Source organism: Panthera uncia, chromosome A2 (assembly GCF_023721935.1).
Source record: "Panthera uncia isolate 11264 chromosome A2, Puncia_PCG_1.0, whole genome shotgun sequence".
Classification (NCBI taxonomy): domain Eukaryota; kingdom Metazoa; phylum Chordata; class Mammalia; order Carnivora; family Felidae; genus Panthera; species Panthera uncia.
Genome location: NC_064816.1, coordinates 151,560,355 through 151,565,777, shown reverse-complemented (window position 1 = coordinate 151,565,777; position 5,423 = coordinate 151,560,355). Strand labels below are relative to the sequence as shown.

The following is a 5,423-nucleotide window of genomic DNA, read 5'->3' as shown; positions in this document are numbered from 1 at the left end:
TCTGTGTCTTGAGCTGTGCTGTGCCATGGAAGGAGCAGGGATGAACTAAGGGAAGAACACGAAGTAAAACTACTGTCCCCCATTGGCCCATTGTCATTAGAGTGACAAACTCTTCAAGCTACTTAAACCTTTTTCTTGTTGATATTATCAACTATTATAGACAAATTCTAATGACTTACTTGCTAATAACATCTCTGTTTTTTCTTCCCATCTTACCAAAGACCTATGTTCTATTACTATAGAAACAGTTATGTACTGGGAATAAAACCCCATCCTGACCCATTATTTTCTCTGCTCCTTCTAAGGAAGTCCAGTAGGGTAATTAAAACTTTGTGGAAGACTATCCAGAACCAGGAGATCAAGCTTAGTGAAAGCCAGAAAAATTTCTGGTATGAGAATATGCAAAGGAAACCCAACTCAACAGAAATGTGATACTGGAGATCACTAAGGAGTCTACAGAAATGTTTTCATGACTGTGAACTTGAGATTTCTCAGTTGCTTCCAGGCCACAGACAGGATGGCTTTACTCTGTATCTTACCACTCCCTGGTCACTAAAACCAGCTGTGTGGGACGAGGAGAGAAGGTGCACCTGTCTCCTTCACTTAGAAAGGAGCTCAGACTCTGAAACTACAGTTCCTCTTCTCTTTCCCAATTAATCACAATCCCTTTCCAACAACTCAAAGTGAATATTCCTATCTCTTGACTCCAGCCAAAAGTCCCCAACAATGCCATATACTTGAAGGGCAGTGAAAGACCCGAAAATCCGAGAAGGGCTCATCAGTGTGGGAACTACAAGGACAATTAAAAGTGGAGATAAAATGTTTTCAGATTGCTTATCCCATCGGGAACTGGGAAGAGTGGGGAGCTGTGGCTGCAGGGAAGTAGCTGGGGACGGAGATGAATAAAGGAACACACCAAAAGCAAGTAATTGCCCTCTGGGGATTCTTAGGTTCTGAAAAGTTAGTAGCTGAGGCTGACAGAGTAAAACCTCCACCCCCCAGAACAGGATGGACAACTGTTTCAAGGACTTCCTGAGAAACGTGTGACTTCGTCACCCAAAAGGAATTCCATGCAGGAGATGAGCACACAGCAGCCTCGGTGAGTCCCCCACAGGGAAGGGTAAGAGAAGGAGAGAACAGAGCCCAAATTCCTGGGAGCAGCCGGGACAGCCCTGGCATCCTCCCCTGTGTTTTTCTCACTCTTATAGTTGGAGGCTCTTTCCATGGAGGATTGAGCCAATGGAGGATTCTTCCCATGACCTAGATAATGCAACCATTGCTTTCAAGCCCCTCAATAGAGTCCTCAGTCTTGGTCAGTCACCTAAGCAACAGTATAAACTCAAGTGCTCAGTAGATAGACACACACTGAAAACACTGAAGAGTAGAGGTCAAAAGGGATCAATCTCTTTTCTTGGCCTCAAGACGTTTGCATTATATTGGACATACGAAGGAATGCAGAAGGGCAGAGCTCAATTACTGTAAGAACCAAACATACACATAACCTTATCTTTTTTTTTTTTTAAGAGGAAGGTGAATATTCTCAAGCATTAAGAAGCATAATCCTTAGGGGAACTAAGGTAGGCTTGTTAAGGGTCATCCCACTCTAGGAATTACCTGGGCCCGACTGTGGAAAGAAGCCCTGACAACCCAAGTGGTTCTCCCATTTCTGTGTGGCTCCTTCACTATTTCCTTAATTTCTGGTTTTTAAGTCAAGCTGATCTCATTTAGTGCCACCTCCCCAAATAGTTATGTGCAATACGAATGCTTTGATCCCCAAACCCAGTAACCGATCATATCTTAGTGTCCATAGTCTCACAAGCTACTATGCATTTCTTCTTCAAGACTGAAGAATTTCTTTTTCCCCCTTATATTGCTTCAAACTATAGCTTATATTTATTCACTTACTGCAGATCTTTAGAGCTGGAGAAATCTTGGTGTCTACCTAATTTGCTCATTCTGCGGATGAAGAAACTATGGCTCAAAAAGGTAGTGGCTTACAGGGTACCTGGGTGGCTCAGTTGGTTAAGCGTCCGACTTCGACTCAGGTCATGATCTTGCAGTTTGTGAGTTCGAGGCCTGCGTCAGGCTCTGTGACAGCTCAGAGCCTGGAGCCTGCTTTGGATTCTTTGTCCCCCCCTTCTCTCTGCCCCTCCCATGCTCGAGCTCTGTCTTTCTCTGTCTCTCCATAATGAATAAGCATTAAAAAAATTTTTTTTTCTAAAGGTAGTGGTTTATAAGGTTATTCAGATGGTTTATTGATACAGGTTGACACCCAAGAAGTCTCCTTACTATGTGCACCTTAAACTGCATCTACTTTTTCAAGAAGCAAATGCACTGGTTGTTTCTTCGCTTCTACTTTAGTATTTCTACATATCTGCCTGGTTACTTCCATAGTCTGACTCTGTCTCCACTTACCTGACTTGGTAGCTTCCTTTGAAAACTCTAGTAAAAGTCATGATAATTCACCCTCTCTATCCTTCTGCCAGGCTGAGTTCTTAGAGAGGGGGACAGGGCTGTATTATATATCCTGTTACCCCAGCACCTGTCACGGGAACAGGCACTACTCAGTGCTCAGTAAATGTTCACTAAGTCAAGCAAAGTGGAATGAAATTCTCTAATCCCAAAAAGCTGAGAACAAGACCATCTATTAATAAAAAAAAAAAAAAAAAAGTTTATCACCATCTAAAAATAGAATCAAAGGGGCATCTGGGTGGCTCAGTCAGTTAAGCATCTGACTTCAGCTCAGGTCATGATTTCACAGCTCATGGGTTTGACCCCCACGTCAAGGCTCTGTGCTGATGGCTCAGAGCCTGGAGCCTGATTTGGATTCTGTCTCTCCCTCTCTCTCTGCCACTCCCCCGCCTGCACTCCGTCTCTGCCTCTCTCTCTCTGTCCCTCAAAAATAAATTTTTAATTTAAATAAACAAATAAAAGCAGCATCAAAATTTTATTGGAAGAAAAAAAGGTATTGAGCTCATCCGGCACATAGAGCATAGTACTACCCACTAGGTATAGACAAACCCTTGACCTTAATTTTTCACTTACTGAAGCAGAGTCTTCAGTAAGTTAAGTAATATTTAGGCACTAGGATTTATTACAATGGGGATTTATGTTTATTTATATTCTGTTAACTTTCTGGCCTCTATAGCACATATTCATATTGTTTTTTGTCCTCTTATCACTTGGGCAGAATTTACTTTGGTGAAACGGACTTGCTGAGTGTAATAACAACAGCCAGTTATGTTTATTTAGTCCTTTACAAAGCGCATTCACGTTAATTTCTTCATTTGATCTTACTCAAGATACTGTGAAATAGGCATTATTATTTGTCCCACATTTCAAATGAAGAAACTGAGGCTCAGGGAGGTCAAGTAACTTGCCCAGGGCACACAGCAAGCTAATGGAAGAGGCAAACTAGAACTTGGATCCCTTGATTTCTCATTCAAAGCTTTTCACACTCACTACACAGTATTTCTCTACATGGCAAGAGAGCTGTCCTGGGCCTCCCATCTAAGATTCCTCAGGTGCCTCCCTTCCTAGTCCATTGCCTTCCACAACTTCCTTCCGACCCCTCACTCCCTGGCTCAGGGAGAGCTGAGAATGTGCAGTGTAGACTTAAATCTGGTTCCAGCGTGGTTCCCAGGGAAATCTGATACCTGGACCGACCACCTTACTCCTGTTCCTTGGCTTCCTTGTCCACAAAATGAAATGGATGGAATCCATGATCTCTATGGTTCCTTCACTTCTTACATGCTTCATTTTCTTATATAGTAACAGGGTTCTTCCAAAGGGAATCTGGATCCATGGCAGTGACTCTGAAGGGGAGAATTCTGGATGCCTGGCAGCCTACAGATCATATATCAGAGCAGAGTTACCTCCTCTGCTGATACAAGGACCCAGCTTGGTGGGCAGCCACAGGCTCCCTGGGGTGGTGCTCAGAACCCAGCCACCATCCTCTGGCTCTACAACCAGGTCACCAACCCTGAGAATCTAAAGTCAGTTTCTATTTTTAGTTTCAACAGTGATGCCTTCCAACCACTCTGGGACCAGGGCTGAAGGGAAGGCGAGGGAGGCCTGCTCCACCCTGGTTCCCTGCTCTCTCGCGGGCCACGGTTTCCAGCCAGAGGACATCTCAATTGGATTATGACTTTCAGCTCTATTATATTTGATTCTGTGGCTCCAAGCTGGTTTTAACACTGATGTATTCCTTTTGTCCTCTGTTTAATTGTCTTGTTGGATTGTCACGGATTTTACCAAGATCCAATTTCAAAGTTTCTTATTTGATTCTGTTGCACTGCTGATTTTCTAAACACAAATTCCTAACGTTGAAAGGCATTCTATGCCGGAAGGTGGTTGAAAACATAGTACCCCATATACTCAATAAGTATTTTTAATAACTGAGTTAATTGATTTGTTAACTATTTTAAGAACAGGAAATACACCTTCAGATTACATTTAAATCTGTTTTTACACTGGGCCAGTCAGCACATTGGAAGGGAGAAAATCCACCACAATCTTAGCTGAGAAAGGAGAATTCATTCCTCCCGAAAGATTCAGTGGATTTCAGTCAGTCTGTATCAGCAGTAATATGTATCATTGGTTTCCAAAGGCCTTCATTACATTATTTTGTTAATCATTTACTTGAACATCTAAATAAATGTCTGCAACTTACTATGTAAATTGCACATTATTGAGAAGACATAATCAGTGGTAATTTAATTACAGCCACAAATTTAATTTACCAACTAGTAACCTTGTTCTTCTTCAAAGTACTTAGCACAATTATAATTAATTTTTGTAATTATTAATTTAATCTTGGTGTCCCTGATTAAGTTATAAGAACCAAGAAAGCAGGATTCCTGCTTCAATCTCGCTCACAGACAGGTGTCTGGTGTCCAGCACAGGTCCTTGGCACACACAGAGGCTGTGGCTTAAAACCACATCCTGCTCTCCTCCCTATCTTCCACTTTCTTTCCTCCTTTTCCGATTTCCAAACTTTTCTTCCTTAGTTTTTCTTTTTCTTTTACATTCTTTTTTGTCTTTCCTTCTACCCTTTCTCCCCCACTTTTTTTTCCTCTATCTTTCCTTCTACAGTGAATGATTTCCTATGTAACTGTAACTGTGCTGGATGCTAGCCACAAAAGGATGATCAGAATAGGGACTTTAACCCTGAGAACCTCACAGTCTAGTTGAGAACCCAGGTGCCCCTTCCTCCAGCTCTTTCACTGTATTCTCCCTAAGCACCTAGGTTAAGGGAACAGGAGGGTAGGTGTCCCTACTGCGGCTCAAGTCCTGGCTATGGCTTAATCCCCGACTCCTAAAGTCTGACCTCTACTTGCCCCTCTCTGACTCTGCTCCTCTCCCAGCAGCCCAGCCCCCCTGCTCCATGAGGAGGGACAACCTGACCTGGGAAAGCGAGTTTG

At 42.8% G+C, this 5,423-nt stretch overlaps 1 long non-coding RNA gene across 1 annotated transcript in view; it reads right to left on the bottom strand.

Annotated features, from left to right (window-relative positions):
- Positions 1–4,651: 4,651 nt before the first annotated feature.
- The window catches only part of LOC125930269 (uncharacterized), a 4,712-nt gene continuing 3,940 nt past the window's right edge, over positions 4,652–5,423 (bottom strand). Inside the window, exon 2 of the long non-coding RNA XR_007460123.1 lies at positions 4,652–5,406. This is a non-coding gene — a long non-coding RNA (uncharacterized LOC125930269). The remainder of the gene's footprint in view (positions 5,407–5,423) is intronic.